Source organism: Sapajus apella, unplaced genomic scaffold, assembly GCF_009761245.1.
Source record: "Sapajus apella isolate SASKATOON/1434 unplaced genomic scaffold, GSC_monkey_1.0 scaffold45, whole genome shotgun sequence".
Classification (NCBI taxonomy): Eukaryota; Metazoa; Chordata; class Mammalia; order Primates; family Cebidae; genus Sapajus; species Sapajus apella.
Genome location: NW_022436985.1, coordinates 15523361 through 15545055, shown reverse-complemented (window position 1 = coordinate 15545055; position 21695 = coordinate 15523361). Strand labels below are relative to the sequence as shown.

Sequence of the window (21695 nt, the reverse complement as noted above, 5' to 3'; positions counted from 1 at the left end):
AAGCAATCCTCCCACCTCAGCCTCCCAAAGTACTGGGATTATAGGCATGAACCACTGTGCCCAGCCATGTAGAGAATTTTTGACTTGACTTGAGTAACAATGGTTTACAACCACTTTCTTTCCTCCAATACAGCAGCTGAGAGATGCAATCATTTCCAGTAATAGCAGTGGCTCACTATTCAAAAGATCCTCAAACGTAGTGAAGAGATAGTGAGAATGTTATAGAAATAACTGAGAGGGAGAGATTTCAAAAAGCTCCACTCAGGATTCTGATATACCTCCCTTCACCACCCTACTCATGCCTCCACACTTCTCTGGGAATTAAAAGCCACAGGAGGCCTTAGAAAACAGTGGCCTTTTGAAAGTGTTATGGCGATATTTCGTGGTTTAATTACTTAATTTCCTAAACATTAGGCAAATTTGTTTCAACACTTTCCAAAATGTAATTATAGAATACTCATCTCATAAGACACAATTTATTGTTCGAACTACTCAAAAAACTAAGGGGGGAGAATCGCTTGAGTACGGGAGTTCAGGTCCAGCATGGACAAGATAGTGAGACTTTGTCTCTAAAATAAAATAAAATTCAGTCCACATAAGTTGGGAAAGCCCACATAGCATATACCCTTCTATCAGAAATTCACAAACCATATTAATGTGCCTAATAAAGGATCTAAGAACTTCCAGAGTAAACTGTTTAATTTTTTTAATCCATACACATATTTGATTATAAATCTTATTCTTACATAATACCTATTAACACTCTAGTATTGCAGAGAAAAAGTTGAGAAACTCCAGCCTACATTAGCTTCTTTGTGGCCAGGGACATGTCACATGTGGTTCTGTGCCTGCCACAGATCTGCTTATGTGAGACAATGTAACAGGAAGTGGCATCTTTCCTCTCTCCAGAAACTCCACTCCCTACAATACTCCCTGGCCAGCCTTCATTTGCCTCTTTAAATCCTAGTGCAGAGATGAGCCAAGGCCAGTCCTCTCTCCCATCCTTCAGGTCCCAACATGGCTTTATTCAGTATAGATGTGTGATCAAGGCTCCTGGGTTCCTCAGTGTTTTTCTGGGAATCTAACCAATACTCACCCACTGCATCTGAGCTAAGTAACTGAGCTGTCCCAAAGAGAAACCAACATGAAGAACATGGTGGCACTTGTGGGTCTTCTTGTGTAATTAACTAAAGGATAGGGATGGGCTGTGGAAAGCTGCAGTGCAGGGGACGAAAGATGAGAACTGGCCTGTCTTAGCCTGAATGAATTACAAAAGAGAGCAAGGCAGACAAGAATGAAGATGAGAAACCACCTTCTTCCCAGCTCTCATTTCCTTCCCCTGTAAAAGCCCTGAGTGGCCTTACAATTCTTCCCTAGCACAACTGTAGGCTGCTTTCTCCCTCAAAGCTGTGCTCTGTGCTCCCTCTGCTGGCTCTCACATGCCAACTACATTTAAAACCAACTACAGGATAGTACGGTGCCCACATCTGGATGGCCTTTGGCGGTTAGCCACTTGTACATGCTCTCTTAAATTTGGCTATACTTCCTAGAACAAAATTAGAATTCAACGTCTTTTGTATTATAAAAAAAAGTGGAAATAGGAGGGGAATTATTAAATAAATTATTGTACTTCATACTATGAAATGCAACCACTTAATTTGTGTCCAAAACTGTGTGAGGTACTGAGGATAAAAAGATTTGCTAATATATGGTCCCTGCCTTCTGTAAATTTATAAGCTAGTGAGGGGAGACTGACGTATAACACATTTTTCAAAAGGAAGAATTTTAGAAAATTTCTGTAACATGTGCCTTAAATGATGACTCAAACATGTCCTCTAAAAGTATAAAAGGCATCTCACATAGTCCAGGCTGGCTTTCTTTAATATGCATCTTGGGCTGGGTGCGGTGGCTCACACCTATAATTCCAGCACTCTGGGAGGTTGAGGCGGGCGGACTGCTTCAGCCCAGGAGTTCGAGACCAGCCTGGGCAACATGGTGAAATCCCATCTCTACAAAAATATACAAAAATTAGCCGGGCATGGTGGTGCACGCCTATAATCTCAGCATTTTGGAAGACTGAGCCAGACTCATCACTTGAGGCCAGGAGTTTGAGACAATCCTGGCCAACATGGTGAAACCCCGTCTCTACTAAAAATACAAAAATTAGCCTGGTGTGATGGTGCATGCCTGTAATCCTAGCTACTTGGGAGACTGAGGTGAGAGGATAGCTGCAGTGAGCCAGGATCATGCCACTGTACTCCAGCCTGGGTGATAGAGTAAGACTCAGTCTCAAAAAAAAAAAAAAAAGAAAGAAAAGAAAAGAAAAAACGTTTAATGTGCATCTTATTGGATAGATTTGGTTACAAGACAATATGAAGCCATCATGATCATAACTGCCATCTGCTATGGCTACCCCCACTATGGACACCTACTAGGGACCAGTCACTATACACTTTATGCTTTTTATGCCTTAGGTCATTTTACGAATTAGGCACAGAGATGAGCCTAAAGAACAAACTGTAGTTCACAGATGCAAAGGAAGGATTCAAATCCAGGTCTGCCTGGCGCCAAAGTCCCTTCAATGTCTTCTTACTACACTACCTTGAATCATTATCCAGTTTCCACAAATATTGTCATCTGAGGTTTCCTCCACTGGTTGCTAAGCATAGTGGAAAAGTCTAATATGACAGTCAGCAACAGTATCCTATGTCATGTTCAGATTGAGCAGCGCTCTTTGTGCTCTATGGGAAGCCCCGGCCTTAAAAAATTAATATATAATGGAGCACGAACTATACGCAAATAATTAAATATAGCTAATAGATTTTCTACATGCCAGAATTATCCAGTGTGAAAACATTGTGGAGAACAAATTCCATTAACAAGAACAACCAAAATATGCCAGAATAAACTAACAAAAATTTGTCAAGCCTTTATGAAAAAATTCATAGAGCTTTCATAGAAAGTCAGTAGAATAAACAGAAAGACAATTCATGTTTCTAGATGAGAAGACTCAATGACTGAATATTGTTAATATATTAATTCTCTCCAAATTGTTAAATGTAGCCATTTAAGCTACCATTTTTTTTTTTTTTTTCTTTGAGACGGAGTTTCGCTCATTACCCAGGCTGGAGTGCAATGGCGCGATCTCGGCTCACCGCAACCTCCGTCTCCTGGGTTCAGGCAATTCTCCTGCCTCAGCCTCCTGACTAGCTGGGATTACAGGCACGCGCCACCATGCCCAGCTAATGTTTCGTATTTTTAGTAGACACGGGGTTTCACCATGTTGACCAGGATGGTCTCCATCTCTTGACCTCGTGATCCACCCGCCTCCGCCTCCCAAAGTGCTGGGATTACAGGCTTGAGCCACCGCGCCCGGCCAAGCTACCATTAATAAATCATTGTAATATTAGCACAGAAATCAACCCTAAAGTCCAATGAAAAACAAATATGTGTGTGTATATATATATAAAGTCCTGTATATATATTATGGGACTTTAACCTATGGTAAAAGTGGCATTTCAAATTACTGTGGAAGCCAGGTGCGGTGGTTCAGGCCTGTAATTTCAGCCACTCGGAAGGCTGAGATGGGAGGGTGGGGCCAGAAGTTCAAGGCTGCAGAGACCCCACTGCACTCCAGCCTGGGCAAAAGAGTGAAACTCCATCTCTTAAAAAGAAAAAAATTAGTGGGAAAAATATATTCAGTAAGCGTTATGAAATAGTCAGCTGTCCATTTGGGAAGATGCAAAGTCCTACCTCACAAAGGGCACAAAAACAAATTCCATTAACAAGATTAATAGATTGAAGGTGGATTAAAGATTTAAACATTAAGACAAACAGATGAAAGTAACAGAAAAAAATAAGACAAGATTTACATTTGGGGATAGGGATAGAAAAAGAGGCCTTGCCTAGCAAGACATTACAGTCCAACAAAAATGTCTACAAAAAAATAGACACCAAAAAGAAAAAGAAAAATCAAATGACAAAACTCAGAGGAGACATCTGAAGTATATATGATAGTCAAAGAAATATTGTTAATTCTAAAAACAGGCCAAGTACAGTAGCTCATGCCTGTAATTCCAGCACTTGGAAGGCCAAGGTGGGCAGATCACCTGAGGTCAGGAGTTCAAGACCAGCCTGGCCAACATGGTGAAATCCCATCTCTACTAAAAAGACAAAAATTAGCCAGGCACGGGGCACACACCTGTAATCCCAGCTTCTTGGGAAGCTGAGGCAGGAGAATCACTTGAACCTGGGTGGTTGAGGTTGCAGTGAGCCGAGATCGTGCCACTGCACATCATCCTGGGCAACAAGAGGGAGACTCCATCTCAAAAAAAAAAATGGAAAAAAAGAACAGGCTGGGCATGGTGACTCATGCCTGTAATCCCAGCACTTTGGGAGGCCAAGGCAGGTGAATCACTTCACTACAGGAGTTCAAGACCAGCCAGGGCCACATGGTGAAACCCAGTCTCTACAAAAACTACGAAAATTAGCCAGGCATGGTTGCATGCACCTGTAGTCCCAGCTGCTCAGGAGACTGAGGTAGGAGGATCACTTGATTCTGAGAAGTTGAGGCTGCAGTGAGCCAAGATTGTGCCACTGTACTCCAGCCTAGGTGACCAATGAAACCCTGCCTAAAAATCAAAAGAATAAGGTTAGCAGAGCATGGTGGCATGTCTATACTCCCAGATACTCAGGAGACAAAGGGAGGAAGATCACTTGAGACCAACAGTTGAAGGCTACAGTAAGCTATGATCCCACCACTGCACTCTAGCCTGGAAAACAGAATAAGACCCTGTCTAAAAAAAAAAAAAAAAAAAAAAAAGTTTTCAGAAAAATGTATACAAAATGCACAAAAATGAAAAGACAAACATAAGTAAGATTATTACAGTGGTTCTTTTATGAGATGGTAAAAATAGAAATTAGTATTGTTTGATTTTTTTTTTTTTTTTTTGAGACAGAGTCTCGCTCTATTGCCTACGCTGGAATGCAGTGGTGCGATCATAACTCACTGCAGCCTTGACTTCTCAGACTCAAGTGATTCTCCCGATTCAGCCTCCCAAGTAGCTGGGACCACAGGTTGTGCACCACCACATCCAGCTAATTTTTGTAGAGATGGGGTTTCACCATGTTTCCTAGACTGGTCTTGAACTCCTGGGCTCAGGTGATTCTCCCATTTGGGCCTCCCAAAGTGCTGGGATTACCAGCGTCAGCCACCGCACCCAGCCTGAATGTTTACAGTGATCACATACTTAAGAAAAAAAATTATAAGAATTTTCCATTTTGAAGAACAATAAGTAAAAGAACAACTCTTTATGAGAGAACTTCAATACTTAATAAGACACATCTTGAATTAGTGAGTGCTTGAAAGTCTCCAACTAATAAAACACTTACAAACTCTCTAGTGGCCTAAGAAGTCAAACGACTAAAAAAATCAGTGGCTCTTCCTAACGGAAAGCTAACTTCTAAAAAGCAATGACAATCCAGGCACAGTGTCTCACGCGAGTAATCCCAGCACTCTGGGAGGCTGAGGCGGGTGGATCACTTAAGGTCAGGAGTTCAAGACCAACCTGGCCAACATGGTGAAACCCGGTCTCTACTAAAAACACAAAATTAGCCAGGTGTGGTGGCCCACACTTGTAATCCCAGCTACTCAGGAGACTGAAGCAGGAGAATCATTTTAACCCCGGAGGCAGAGGTTGCAGTGAGCCAAGATCACACTACTGCACTCCAGCCTGGGCAACTAAGACTCTGTCTCAGAAATAAATAAATCTACAAAATAAAAAGCAATGATAGTAGTATTCACCAGTCAATGAAAGTAGTGATGAGTCTAAAAGCATGTTGTGAAAGAAATTAACAACAGTGAAATGTCCCATTTTGCCTTCCCAGGATCCTAGCTTCTCATCCACAAGATTTTATCAAACTATCAAGGGAAAGGTGGAATGTCTGTGATATTTTATATTACTTGCTATGGTTTTCATTCTCAATTATTCTCTTTGGCACAAAAATGGAGAACGAACAAAATGGAAGAGGAGGAAGGAGAGATGGAGGAAGACGAGGGTAAGACTAAAGCTTGTCATTCTCAAAATTTTCAAAATAGATTTGGGGAACTCTCTGAAAACAGTATATGGGACAAAAAAAGGTTTCAGACAATCAATGTTCATGGCATAAATTGGAAGAATACCTACAGGGGTCAGAGGTTCCCTACCTAGACTTGCTGGAATGTCCATATGACAGGTCAGAGAAGGACAGAATTGACTTGACTTTCCAAGAAGCACTCCAATTAGCTAGAGTCCTCTGTAGGAGGTGAGGGGGGACGGAGTGTGGTGATGAGAAGACTCCTGGTAAATTGGAGATTCAAGGGCTTACTTCCCAAATAGGTAAGGTCTAAAAGCCACTCCCCACATCAGTGACAGAGCATGACAGGAGAAAGCGACAGGAGAGCATGGTGTGATGCAGCCTCTGGAGCCTCCCGCAGCCTCGGAATGGCATGAGGGAGCCGTGGGAATTTTTCTTCACCCCCAAGAGGACCACAAAGGTGGCTGAGAGAGAGCCGGAGCACCTAAAGGGGCCTTGGGGTTCCAAGTGGAGTGTGTGACTGATGATCAGAGACAGACAGAAAACAGAGTCGCTGCAGATGCCACCTTAGAGGGACGAAGGTCACGAATTGGAAGATCTTTCCCTCCACCAAGTTTCCCACACTCAGAGATGCCACCCCATGGAGAAAGAAGGAAAGGGAGAAATCCTCAGTTAACTGAAGAAACCTGGCACTGACTAGAGTAAGCCTTGGCTATCAGGGAGAATACAGCATACAGGAAACATTCAGGAAGGAAAGCACAAGGGGCAGTATGCAATTGGAGAGGAGGATTAAAGGCTTAGAATAACTGCTGTGCTGAAAGCTCACCAGGGAGAAGGGGCTCAAAAAAGATAGATTTCTGTTATAAATTAAGTTTCGCATTGATGTAGGCCTGAATATAGGGACTACGCAATGTGCACCCAACACACCTGCTTCACAGGATGACTTTAAAATATGACAAGGGGAGAGCAAGATGGGGAGGTCCCAAAGACACCTCTCCAATTATCAAATGCTTGGTGCCATTACTACAACTTACAATCTTTTTGCCCAGTCATTTTCAGCTCCATGGTTTGCTAAATGCACTACATTGTGGTGAGGTTTATTCGGCTTGTTTTTACCATAAGCAAGACTATACAAAAGCATTACCCCAGAGTTAACAAATTTCCCCTTCCCAGGAATAAGTAATGTGACCAGTGCTTTTAATCAGTCACCCTGCCTGTAACACAGACACACTTATCAAGCTGGTAAGATACACTGATTCGAGATTTCCCGTATATAGGATACATGATTCAACAAGGCATTTTTCTCAGGAACTATAGTACCATCCAGTTTTGCTCCTTCCTCGTCAAATCCAACTTGATTACACTGTGTTAAAGGAAATGGAATTGACTACCTGCCTTCACTCCCGGACAGGCACCCAGAAGGATATTGATTGTCTTTCTTTAAGGTTACACTATTGGGTTAAGGTGCAGCGACTCACACCTGAAATCCCAGCACTTTGGAAGACCAAGGAGGGTGGATCACTTGAGGTCAGGAGTTCAAGACCAGTCTGGCCCACATGGACAAACCCCATCTCTATTAAAAATACAAAAATTAGGCTTGGTGGCACACACCTGTGGTCCCAGCTACTCAGGAGGCTGAGGTGGGAGGATCACTTGACTCCAGGAGGTGAAAGTTGCAGTGAGCTGGGATCATGCCACTGCACTCCAGTCTGGGCAACAGAGTGAGACTCTGTCTCAAAAAAAAAAAAAAAAAAAAAAAAAGGTTACACCATTGGTAGCAAGAAAATAATATGTGTACTTACCACAAACAATTGCAATTGCATAACTATTGTCTACTAATATTTTTGCATAATTACTTCATTTAAATTTGACAGTTACCCTCATTTTATAAATTAGAAAACTGACTCTCAGAAAGATTGTTACATAAATGCTGTTGTCGGCAAAGCCTGAGTCCTATCCCCTCACTCTCCTCCCCCGACAGCATGAGCTTCACCACTGGCTCCACCTTCTCCACCAACTACCCGTCCTTGGGCTCCATCCAGGAGCCCAGCGACAGTGCCCAGCTAGTTAGCAACATAACCAGTGTCTATATAGGTGCCGGGGGCTCTGGTTCCCAGATCTTCCACCAGCTTCTGAGGCAGAATGGGGTCCAGGGTCCTAGCCACAAGGATAGCCAGGGGTCTGGCAGGAATGGGAGGCATCCAGAGCGAGGAGACCATGCAAAGCCTGAACAACCACCTGGCCTCCTATCTGGACAGAGTAAGGAGCCTGGAGACCAAGAACCAGAAGCTGAAGAGCAAAATCCGGGACCACCTGGAGAAGAAAGGACCCTGGGTCAGAGACTGGAGCCATTACTTCAAGACATCGAGGACCTGAGGGCTCAGATCTTCGCAAATACTGTGGACAATGCCTGCATCGTTCTGCAGATCGACAATGCCCGTCTTGCTGCTGATGACTTTGGAGTCAAGGATGAGACAGAGCTGGCCATGCGCTAGTTGGTGGAAAGTGACATCCATGGGCTCTGCAAGGTCACTGATGACACCAATGTCACTCAGCTGCAACTGGAGACAGAGATTGAGGCTCTCAAGGAGGAGCTGCTCACCACGAAGAGGAAGTAAAAGGCCTACAAGCCCAGATTGCCAGCTCTGGGTTGGCTGTGGAGGTAGATGTTCCCAAATCTCAGAACCTCGCCAAGATCATGGCAGACACCCAGGCCCAATATGACTAGCTGGCTCGGAAGAACCAAGAGGAACTGGACAAGTACTGGTCTCAGCAGATTGAGGAGAGCACCACAGTGCTCACCACACAGTCCGCCAAGCTTGGAGCTGCTGACATGAGTCGAGTCCTTGGAGAGCGACCTGGACTCCATGAGTAATCTGAAGGCCAACTTGGAGAATAGTCTGAGGGAGGTGGAGGCCTACTACACCTGCAGATGGAGCAGCTCAACGGGATCCTGCTGCACCTGGAGTCAGAGCTGGCACAGACACGGGCAGAGGGACAGTGCCAGGCCCAGGATTATGAGGCTCTGCTGCACATCAAAGTCAAGCTGGAGGCTGAGATCACCACCTACCGCCACCTGCTGGAAGATGGTGAGGACTTCGATCTTGGTGATGCCCTGGGTAGTGCAACCCCATGCAAACCATGCAAAAGACCACCACCCACCAGATAGTGGATGGCAAAGTGGTGTCTGAGACCAATGACACCAAAGCATTAATATCGAAGACATTAAGCCAGCAGAAGCAGGGGATCTTTTGGGGAGCAGGAGGCCAATAAAAAGCTCAGAGGTAAAAAAAAAAAAAAAAAAGTTATATAAACGCATAGAGTACAAGGCAAGTTATATAAACGCATAGAGTACAAGGCAATGCCCATATTTGAATCTAAGTTTGTCTAACGTCAAAGGCAAACTCTTTCCACTCTACCGTAATACCCTGGTGATGAAAATATGTAAGAACGCACTTTTTAAAAATTCTTGTCAAGGCACCCAAGGTCTAAGACAACAAAAGGCATGCTACCACTCCTTCCATTCTGCCCTTCTACCCACTCTCCCATACACATTTTATCTGCCATACTGATGCCACACTCATCCCCCAAACCCACCTGCCTTTTTTCAAGCCTTTACAGAAGCTATTCCCTCTGCCTAGACTCGCCTGTCTTTCTTTCCTCCCCACTTAGAGAATGCCAACCCATCCTCTAAGTCAGGGACTTTGAAAGCTTTGCTAGCTCTCCAATCCAACTTCTGCAACTTTGTTCATCTTTACCTGACAGCACACACGTATCACTTGAGACTGGCGTTTGTCCGCATGTGCCTTTGTAACCACTACTAGAATATGAACTCCTCAACGTCAGGGTCAGGGCCAACCTATTTGCATACACAGGAATCTAAGGCATTTACCGCACAGCCGGCGTTCAATAAATGCTTGGATTAATGACTGTATTTTACTTAATATCAAGGTCTACATTTCACATGCTCTGGATTATGAATGAATCATAAGGAGGTAAACGCTATGAAGTACACTGGCGCTCAACAAATGATTTTAAGAAGACTGTCACCCAAAGCAGGTTTCTCCAGAGACCCCGCCCCCTTCCCGTCAAATGCACGTCTCCAGGCCGGAGACGGCCCCGCCTCTCGCCCTGCCAATCAGTCCCTCTTCGCGCCTGCGCACGCACCGCCCTCTCCCGAAGCCCCGCCCCGAGGTTGTCGCTGGCGGTTAGGTCTAGAGGAGCCTTTCCGTCACTGGTCCGCAAGCTCTGACTATCATCTACAGCTGCATTGCTACTGGCCGAACGGTCCTAACGGAACTGACCCGGACTGGGGGTTCTTATCAGGTACCTTGGGATCTTCGCCTCCGCCCCCGCGGGTTCAGCCCCTCGAGGGTGGTGCCCGCCAAGCCCGCCCCTCAGGACGCGGAACTGCGAGGTCGTCCAGAACCGGCTCCGGGGACACAAGCCACCCGCCTCCGCGAGAGGGTGGTGTCCTGGCGGCAGCCGCACATGCGCCACCTACGGGTCAGGGCTGGCGCTTCACGTGCTGGGTTTGATGACTCTGTACCCAGGTCCAACTCCAATAGACCCTAACATTTTTTTCTCCTGCAGAGAAATGATCTGCAGTTCAGCACACATTTATCGAACATGTTTTTGTTGCAAAATCCCAGAGTAAACAATGTCAGTGAACGAGCTTGACGTTATCCCTTTATATCCAAGGGCCATATACAGTTGTCCTTGAGTGTAAAAAGCATTTCAACGGAGGTAGGTTGCGAATGTTCCTGTAGCATTCAAGATGGATGCTTGGCTTATAAACTTTGTAAGAATTAGTCCTGGCCTGGCACAGGAAAGGGTAATAAGAACTCCATGCAGAGGAAAGAGCATGGTATGTTTGGGGATTCCCACGAACCTCAGTGTGGCTGGAGCACAGGGCTGCAGTGTGTAGAGGCTGGAGATAAGGCCAGGAAAGTGGGCAGAAGACAGCAAATGAAGGGTTCTATATACAGCTGTTTTCTCATCCCAGAGAACCTGGGGAGCAACTAAGTTTTATAAATAGAGAAATAGCAAGATCTGATTTACCTTCTGGTAAGTTTCGTCTGGTTACGGAAGATAGATTGGGAAGGTGACATCCATTTAGAATGGTATTGTTATACTTTATAGTAAAAGATCTATGGGCCTGCACTACGACAATGATGGTGCAGATGAGGAGACTTTCTAAACCTCATTGTAGGGAGTTGGTAACTGGTTGAACATGTCAGATGCTGGACAAGGTAATGTATAGGATGAGTCTTAGAATTTTTTCATAGGTGGCATTGAACTACAAAGAGAACATAGAAAGAGGAGCAAAATGATGGGAGGGAATGTAGGGGAGAAAAATAGAGTTTGGGACTTGTTGAATTTTGTTGCTTGTTGAAAATGGCCAATCTGTTTGTGTATTTATTTTTCCACCTTGTTTCCAAAAGGTCTTAAGTCAGAAAAATATCTGTTAGGTAGGAATATATTGCTCTAGCACTCAGAGAGTCCAGACTGTTAAAAAGAGTAGAAATGGATAAGATTGCCCAGGATATGTATAGAAAGTGAGAAAAGAGGAGGACCAAAAGCCATAACATAGTTTAAGAAGAGAGTAGAGAGATGGGTCACCAAATGTGAATTGTGGTGTCCTACAAGCCAAAAGAAGAAATTTACAAGAATTTCTCATATCCCCAGTAAGTTGAGTGTGTCCCCAGTAAGCTCATGTCTAGTCCAGTCAACACCTTGAGCAAGAACTAAAAGGTGTTCATTGGACTCTACAATGGGAAGATGACTGATGATTGTACTGTGAGCAGTTTGGGAGAAGAGCAGAGGCAGAAGCCCAGTTGCTTTAGGCCAAGTGAGTGAGAGATAGGGAAGTAGGAAGAACGAGGTTAGACAGTTCCTTCAAAAATTTAGAAAGGGAATAAGATGGAGTGAAAGCTAGAAGCAGCATGATCCAGGAAGGCACCTGGACCTTTCCCTATATTTCTTTAATATAGGGAAAGCTTTCACATGTATGTTAAGTTAATGGAAAGAAGAGGTAGAAGATATGAGAGAGGAGGGGGCTATTGGTGGAGTAAGGCTTGAAGGGGCACAAAAGGATGGAATCCAATTTGGTAGTAGGGATGTGAGCCTTGGATTAGGGGAATACCCTCTTTGTCTTCAGGAAAGGAGAGTGTGGATATAGACATGTGACTCAGTGTCCTCCTGGGGCTCCCGTCTTTACCACTCCCTCACATGCTGTGTTCCATAAGGTTCTCATTGTAGTCCTCTTTTAACTAGACACACTCATTCACATCCGTGGACACCTTTCCTCCAATTACAGCCAAACCCACTTCCAAAGTTCTCTCTCCTGAGTTAGATTGCCTCATAGAACATGTCATGTCCAGAACTAAATTAATTGTCTTTCTTAACAGATTCCTCCTCATATACAGTCATGCACTGCCTAATGATTTGGCCAATGACAGGCCACATACATGACAGGGCTCATAAGATTATAATACTACATTTTTACTGTACCTGTTCTATGTTTATGACATTTACATACACAAATACCATTGTGTTAGAATTGCCTACAGACCTGAGTGCAGTAACATACTGTACAGGTTTGTAGCCTAGGAGCAATAGATAATACCATATAGCTTAGGTGTGTAATAGGCTAGACCACCTAGGTTTGTGTAAGTGCGTTCTATGATGTTTGCACAAGGAAATCGGCTAATGACTCATTTCTTAGAACGTATCTCTGTTGTTAAGTGACACGTGACTGTATTTTTAATCTTGCTTAGTAGCTCTACTGAGCTATTCAACCTGGAAACTGAGAGTCACCTTCAATTGTTTCCCTTCTTCCCCTTCACATCTGTTCATACATCACCCAATTCTATCAGTTTTGTGTCTCCTAAGTATATCTCAACTCTGTCTCCTTGTTTCTGAACTGTGTCTTCATCCCAGCCCCTCTTACCAGGCTTATTGAAAATGCCTCTTAACTAATCTCCCAGACTTCAGCCTTGTCCTACTAAAAAACGGTTTTCACACTGCTGCTCCAGTGATAGTTACTAAAAGCAAATAGGATCATATCATTCCCCTGCTTAAAATAATTTGGTGGCTACTGATTATATTACCTACTCTCCTTAGCCTGGCACTCAAGACCCTCTCTGATTATCTCCCTAGCTCCACAACATACCCACGTCCTCCAGTTATCCCAAACTTCATGCCGTTCTCCAATCTCACCAAGGTCTCTCTTTGCATCTCCTGTTCCCTCTACCTGGACATTACTTTTCTCCATTTTGGGGCAGTATAACGTCTATGCTTTGAGACTTTTCTCAGTTTTTCTCCTTGAAGCCTCCCCTACACACAATTTAATATACATTCCTCTACCAAACTACTTACCAGGCTGAATTAGAATCTTCTTTTGCTTGTCTGTCTCTGCCATCAAACTCGAGGACAGGGATAGTCTTCATCTCTGTCTTTCCAGTATACAATGCCTAATACATAATAGGCAGTAAGTTCTCAATAAATGTTTGTTTAATTTGTCATTTAAGGAAGGAGAGAGAAAGCTAAACCTTTCATAAGCCTTAAGTGGCCTCTCTTGGTGAAGCATACAGGAAAGGAAGAAAGTAGAGGGGGTAGGGCAGTCTATAATTGGAGGAGAGGATTAAAGTCTTGGAATGACTGCTGTGCAGGAAGCTGGCAAGGGAGGAGAAAAAGAATAGCAAGGAGCTTCAAGGGCTAGTTCAGGTTAAAAGGAAAGAAAAGGTATCATGTTTTCCTTCCATGCCAAGGATATAAAAAACTTTATATCCATTTGAAAAATATTAGTACCAAAGTTTAATCATGAGATCCAACTAACTGCTATTCTAGAATACTAGTGCTGAACAGGGTTCTAGAGCTCATCTGTCCAATCTCTTCATTCTTCCCACAAGTAAACAGACCCAGACAAGTTATGAAGTCCAGCAACACATTAATTCTAGAAACACTACTAGAACCCACTTTGTCACTCATTTACCACCTCATGTTGCCATTTGTTTTGTTTCAAATTTTGCTAAGATACCATGTTTATGCTATGCACTAAAAAAGACACTTGGGGGGAAAAGGTGGGGATATGTTCTATTACTAATAACTGCAAGTTTATGTATATCTTTAATTTTTCAAGTTTTTTAGGAAATCCTTCCCTAGAAAATATTACCAGGACTTTACAGGCAATACCAAGAGTTTCAGGCTTTACTTTCTACGATTAATAATAACTTTTACCCTTCCATGAAAGTTTTTATTTCATGTTATTTTGTGAAAATGGAAAAGCTAATTGGTATTATGGCCGTTCAAGGCTTCTTGGGTAACTTTCAGATTTCTTTCACACTTCTAAATTAAATTAATGGGACTTCATATAATTGACTACATTTAAGGTATTCTGGATAGTCATAGTATCTTGCAAATTTCTCCCCAAAGAATGAACCTTATAAGAAACAGGTGTAAGAGTTCTTAGCAGTTGTTTGGTTTTTAGAAAGAGATCAGTGAACAATAGTGAATAAAAAATTTTATCTTAAAAAATAAGGTAAGAAGACTGCTTAGGGTATTCAGAAAATAAAAGCTGAATATCCTTGACTGTTAACATTTTATTTATAGTTTCAGTAGCTAGTGGTTACTGAAAAGATGTTTGATTAGATAGTGCTTCCCAGCCTTGAAACCATGTATAAGATATGACTATAAAATAAGTTTATGTAGTGCAACCTATATTTGCACACATACATGTATATACATATACTATATGCATATTTATATGACTTTAATATTTTTCTTTAGACCCGTATGAATATTTCAGGATTACTTGACTATTATCATGCATTATGAATCCCCACTCATTAGTTCTCCTAGTGAACTGGTTTTTCTTAATAAACTAATCAGAACATTGGTAAATATAGGAGGAGAACAATGAAAGACACTACAATCTTCTGCAAAGTAAATGCTGACAATTTATTTTTAGGAAGCAGCAGCAAAAGTGCTTAGATTAGTGCTTCTTAGAGCTGAACCAAAGACCATAATTCAAATGGAGACCTAAGGTAAGTTCTAATACAAATCTGCTTTGAACAATTACCAGAAAATAATTCTGATGATGACATAAATACTAGTTACACATACTCTTGATTGAACCCTCAGAAAGGAGAACTTCTATATGTAAAGTATAAAATCACGAATGGGGATGATAAATACCAAATTAAGATAGTGTTTACCTCTTCAAATGGAAAAGAGAAAATAAATTTGAGGAAGGTATACAGGAGATAAATTAACAGCATCTGTAACTGGGTAGCATGTCTAAAGTGTTCTTATTATCTTGTTCTTCATTCTTTTGGGTATACCCAAAACATTTCATTAATAGAAAAGGACACATCTACCTTAAAATATCTTTAAAAAGAACAAGAACAGTGGCTGACTGGGCATGGTGGCTCACACCTGTAATACCAAAATTTTGGGAGGCCAAGGCAGGCAGATCCCTTGAGCCCAGGAGTTTGAGACAAACCTAGGCACCATGGTGAAACCTCGTCTCTACAAAAAAATTAACCATCTGGCCGGGCGCGGTGGCTCAAGCCTGTAATCCCAGCACTGTGGGAGGCCGAGGCGGGTGGATCACGAGGTCAAGAGCTCGAGACCATCCTGGTCAACATGGTGAAACCCCGTCTCTACTAAAAATACAAAAAATTAGCTGGGCATGGTGGCGTGTGCCTGTAATCCCAGCTACTCAGGAGGCTGGTGCAGGAGAATTGCCTGAACCCGGGAGGCGGAGGTTGTGGTGAGCCAAGATCGCTCCATTGCACTCCAGCCTGGGTAACAAGAGTGAAACTCCGTCTCAAAAAAAAAAAAAAAAAAATTAACCATCTATGGTGGCAAATACCTGTATGGTCCCAGCTACTCGAGAAGCTGAGGTGGGAGGATTGACTGAACCAGGGAGGTTGAGGCTGCAGTGAGCTGTGATCTCACCACTGCACTCCAGCCTGGGCAATTGAGCAAGACCTCGTCTCAAAACAAAACAAAACAACAACAACAACAACAAAAACCGTGGACATCACTCTTAAGCTTCATTTAAGAAATTACATGGTATGGCCTAAATCAGCCTTGAAAACAGTTGCTAGTAAAGGAAGAATTGAGGGAAAAGAAAGCTTCTATTATTTTTAAGGCTCTTCATTTTTTTAGAGTAGGTTTGTTTTATAAGTAAAACAGAGATACAAAGAAGTCAATCTGATGAATGTACAGCTTTGTGAGGTGTTGCAAGGGAATCCTCCAGCAGCAACTATCACCTAGGCCAAAGAAAACGGAGTCCTGCCAGCCACCCCCACCATATGTCCTGTCCTCTCCCAATCTCTGCTTCCTCTGTCCCTGCAAAATCCAACACCATCCCAGCTTCTGTAGTAGTCATTTCCCTGTTTCTTCATTGCCTCAGCACCCAAATACACATCCTCAGATGACAGCCCAGCCCTGCCCATTTTTATATTTGATGTCTTTTAAATCTCTTTAAATCCACTTATTCCCCCTTCATTTCTTTTTTTTTCCTTGCAGTTTATTGTTGAATAACCGACAGAGTTTCCCACAGTGTAGCTTTGCTGATTTCATACTCAAAATTCAGTTCACCATTTACCAAGCAGCTGACCCAGAGGCTCAATCCCTTCAGCAGCACTATAGTACAAGTGTTTTTCCATCAGATTGTACATAGTATCTGATTATATCTCCTTTTGAGATGTTAACAGCCATCGATGCTCATTGCTAGGCCCAAGAGCCACTAATTTATTAGGGAGTGCAAAATGGTAATAATCTAGTTTTGTCTTCACAGACAAAATTAGCTGAAATGATTTTAAAAAGAGATACTTTCCTCATTTGCTGTTTGCTTACCTATGTTCTACATTCCAAGTTGAATCTTTTGAAGACCTTTTTCTCTGAGCTCTAGACTTGTATATCCACTTGTTCCACTCTGCTTGAATGTCTAATTAAAGTATCTCAATCTTATGTCCAAAACTAAGCCTCTCACAGAAGTCTTCCACATGTCACTTTTCCAGTTCTTCAAGCCTAAAACCTATATTATTCTTGACTCTTGTCTCTTTTACATTGAAATCCAATCCACTGGCAAATCCCATTGCCTTTCTTCTCCACATAGTTACCAAGCCACCATCATCTCTTGCCTCTTTCTCATTTTGTTTCTGATTTCTAATCGTTACTTTTTTTTTTTTTTTTTTTTTTTTAAACGGGGTCTTGCTCTTTCACTAGGCTGGAGTGCAGTGGTGCAATATCAGCTCACTGCAACCTCTACCTCCTAGGTTCAAGCTATTCTTCTGTTTCAGCCTCCCAAGCAGCTGGGACTACAGGAACGTGCCACCACACCCATAAATATTTGTATTTTTAGTAGGGACAGGGTTTCACCATGTTGGCCAGGATGGTCTCTATCTCTAGACCTTGTGATCTACCTGCCTTGGCCTCCCAAAGTGCTGGGATTACAGGCGTGAGCCACTGTGCCAGGTCCTAATGGTTACTTTTTTGAAAGTTTAATTAATAACATTTTTATTATACAAAACATGCATATGGTTCCAAAGTCAAATCTGCAAAGCAGTTCCTTCAAGAAGTCTAATTTTCATTCTGTTCCTCTCCTCACTACTCTTTCCCCCAGTGTAGGTAACCATTTTGAACAAGTTTTTGGTTTTTCTTTATTTTCTTTTTCTTTTTTCCTATAAGAAATACATTCTTAAAAAAAAAAAAAAAAAGAAAGAAAAGAAAAGAAATACATTCTGTAAGAATACATTAGCTGGATGTGGTGGCACACACCTGTGGTCCCAGCTACTTGGGAGGCTGAGGTGGGAGGATGGCTTAAGCCCAGGAGGTGGAGGTTGCAGTGAGCAGAGATTACACTTGCACTCCAGCCTGGATGAGAGAGCCAAACACTGTCTTAAAAAAAAAAAAGGCCGGGCGCGGTGGCTCACGCCTATAATCCCAGCACTTTGGGAGGCTGAGGCGGGTGGATCACAAGGTCAAGATAGCGACCATCCTGGTCAACATGGTGAAACCCCGTCTCTACTAAAAATACAAAACATTAGCTGGGCATGGTGGCACGTGCCTGTAATCCCAGCTACTCAGGAGGCTGAGGCAGGAGAATTGCCTGAACCCAGGAGGCGGAGGTTGCGGTGAGCCGAGATCGTGCCATTGCACTCCAGCCTGGGTAACAAGAGCAAAACTCCGTCTCAAAAAAAAAAAAAAAAAAAAAAAAGACTACAATATAGAGTACATACAGTAGCCCTCCCTTATCTGAGGTACCCCCAGTTTTGTGGATACCTGAAACCACAGACAGTACCAAATCCTATAACATATACTATGTGTTTTTATACATATATATCTATTATAAACTTTAATTTATAAATTAGGTACAAAAAGAAATTAAATTAACAACAATAACCAATAATAAAATACAACAATTATAACAATATTCTGTAACAAAGTTATGTGAATGTCATTTCTCTCTCTCTCACAAAATATCTCATTGCATTTTACTCACCTATTCTGGACTGCAGTTGATCATGAGTAACTAAAACCACAGAAAGTGAAGCCACAAATAAGACAGACTACTGTATATACGTTCGAACTTCCGTATGGTAGCTTATGATGTGATAGATAAATAATAGCACATCATGCACACTTTTCTCCACCTGGCTTCTGTCAATTAATGATATATCCTGAACATCAGATTTTCAATGAGAACACATGGACACAGGGAGGGGAGCATCACACACTGGGGTCTGTTGGGGGAATCTAGGGGAGGGACAGCGGGGGGTGGGGAGTTGGGGAGAGATAGCATGGGGAGAGGTGCCAGATATAGGTGATAGGAGGAAGGCAGCAAATCACACTGCCATGTGTGTACCTATGCAACAATCTTGTGTGTCCTTCACATGTACCCTAAAACCTAAAATGCAATTAAAAAAAAAAAAAAGACTCAAGATTTTCAGAAAGAAGAGTTGCAAATATAAAATTTTTTTAAAAATCAAGTAAAACTTCTAATCCCAAATTTTAGTTGAAAATTAGGGCCAGGCACAGTGTCTCATGCCTGTAATCCCAATACTTCGAGAGGCCAACGTGGGCACGGATGACTTGAGCTCAGGAGTTCCACACCAGACTGGGCAACATGGTGAAACCCTGTCTCTACAAAAAAAAATGCAAAAAAATAAAATTATCTGGGCATGGTAGTATGACTTGTTGTCCCCTGTATACCCAAAGACACATCTCATAAAGGAGAGCTCTGTACAAAACAACCAAGCTCCCAGCTCAGCACTTGAGCTCTTATAAGGGATGGACTGTCTCCTCAGGCAGCTCCCTGACCCCTGTATACCCAAAGACACATCTCATAAAGGAGAGCTCAGGCCAACATTTGGTGGGTACCCTTCTGGGACGAAGATAACAGAAGAAACTGGCAGCAACCCTTACTGTTCTGCAGCCCCCATGGGTGATCCCCAGGCAAGCAGGAGGCTGAGGTGGGAGGATGGCTTGAACCCAGGAGGCAGAGGTTGCAGTGAGCAGAGATCACACCACCGCATTCCAACCTGCAAGACAGAGCCAGATCCTGTCTCAAGAAAAAAAAAAAAGAAAAGTACTTACTGTAAAATATTTCCTTGAAAATATATCACATGTATGATATATTTTCTCTTAAAAAAACAAAAATTTCCTACCCTATCCACTAAAAAAGCCTAGAAACAATGACCAACCTCAACAGTAGTGAGCCACCTTAGTTTCTAGATTATAGTCTCTAAATACTTTTTTCCTTCAGCACTTTCCTTCAGCACCCTCCCCTCAAAGAAATCAAGCCTGATTCCAAATATGGGAAAGGAAATACATAAGCCAGAAATATGTTGTCCTATCAAACACAAGGATGGTATGAAAGTCTGTGCTCATGTCAAAAGACTTCAGGAGACAACTTGAAAAAGTTGCTTCTGGCCAGTAATAGAATCATTTGAGCATCAAAAAGGACCCTAACTACAGTGAATTTTAACTCATCAAATAGGTTAAACTCCATGAGTTCCTAGATACTACCAAAGGTGTAAAAATTTTTCATCAGTCAACTTTGATAAGTACTACTGATCCACCTCATTACTCAGAAAACATAAAAGGAAGGAATCAAGCATTTATTCTAACATTCCTGTATAAACTGTACCTCAAACAAACCAGATAGTTGATAGGGAAAAGTCATTTTTTTATGGAAGTATTCTAGCTAATAAATGATGAAGAGGTGATAAAATATCACCACTGTGCAATCCCTAATGAAATAATGGACCTAGACAATCATCATCAATTGCTGATAAAAAAAAAAATTAGGTAAAAACCTGATACAGAACTTCATAATGGATGAAACCGGCTCAAAACTCCTAAACCCACTAATTTTTCTTAAGCCCAAAATAAGAGAGATGGGAGGATCCAAGATGGCTGAATAGGAACAGCTCTAGAGTGTAGTTCTCAGCAAGAACAACACATAGGGTGAGTGCTAACTGCATTTCCAAAGAAGTTTTCACTTCCCACAGACCAGGAAATTCCTGGGCCAAAAAGCGCCATACATTTTCAGCACAGCTGGTGCCAGGGGTTGGCACACAGAAACTCACATAAATCTAGGTGGCCGTTTCAAGTGGCACCTGGAATGGGAGACAGAGCTGCCCATTCAACTGAAAGGGTGGGGGCTGAGACAGGGAGCCAGGCGATCTGGCTCGGCAGGTACCACCCCCACAAAACGAGGAAAATGCTCTGGATTGAGAGTCTCGCAGCAAGTGCAGCTGGACCAGGGATGGTACAGCTCAGTGTGAGGAAGGGCGTCTGCCACTATTGAGGCAGTCCACCAATACCGAGGCAGTTGACACAGCATCTGGGCAGAGCCTGCAGCAGCTCAGCAACACCTCTGCTGGCAGACTGTGACTAGACTACTCCATGTGGGAAAGGGTATCTCTGAAAAAAGGCAGCAGCATGACAGGAACTTATAAATAAGGCCAACATTCCTAGGTCAGAGCCCCTGGGAAAAGAGACAGTTAAGAGTTCCACTGCAGCAGACTTAAACGTACCTGCCCAGCAGCTCTGTACAAAACAACCAAGCTCCCAGCTCAGCACTTGAGCTCTTATAAGGGATAGACTGTCTCCTCAGGCAGCTCCCTGACCCCTGTATACCCAAAGACACATCTCATAAAGGAGAGCTCAGGCCAACATTTGGCGGGTACCCTTCTGGAACGAAGATAACAGAAGAAACTGGCAGCAACCCTTACTGTTCTGCAACCCCCATGGGTGATTCCCAGGCAAGCAGGGTCTGGAGTGGACCTCCAGCGGTCCTGCAACAGAGGGGCCTGACTGTTAGAAGGAAAACTAAGAAACAGAAAGAAATAGCTTCAACATCAACAAAAAGTATGTCCACTCAAAGACCCCATCCGAAAATCACCAACTACAAAGACCACAGGTAGATAAAGCCACTAAGATGGGAAGAAACCAGCACAAAAAGGATGAAAACACCAAAAACCAGAATGCCTCTCTTCCTCCAAGGGATCACAACTCCTTACCAGCTAGGGATCAAAGATGAATGGAGAATGAATCTGATGAATTGATTAAAACAGGCTTCAGAAGGTGGGTAATAACAA

The 21695-nt window shown here is 42.8% G+C and overlaps 1 pseudogene; it reads left to right on the top strand.

The window, feature by feature from the left end:
* The first annotated feature begins 7942 nt into the window (after positions 1–7942).
* LOC116524374 lies at positions 7943–9348 on the top strand (annotated as a pseudogene).
* The last annotated feature ends 12347 nt before the right edge of the window (positions 9349–21695 follow it).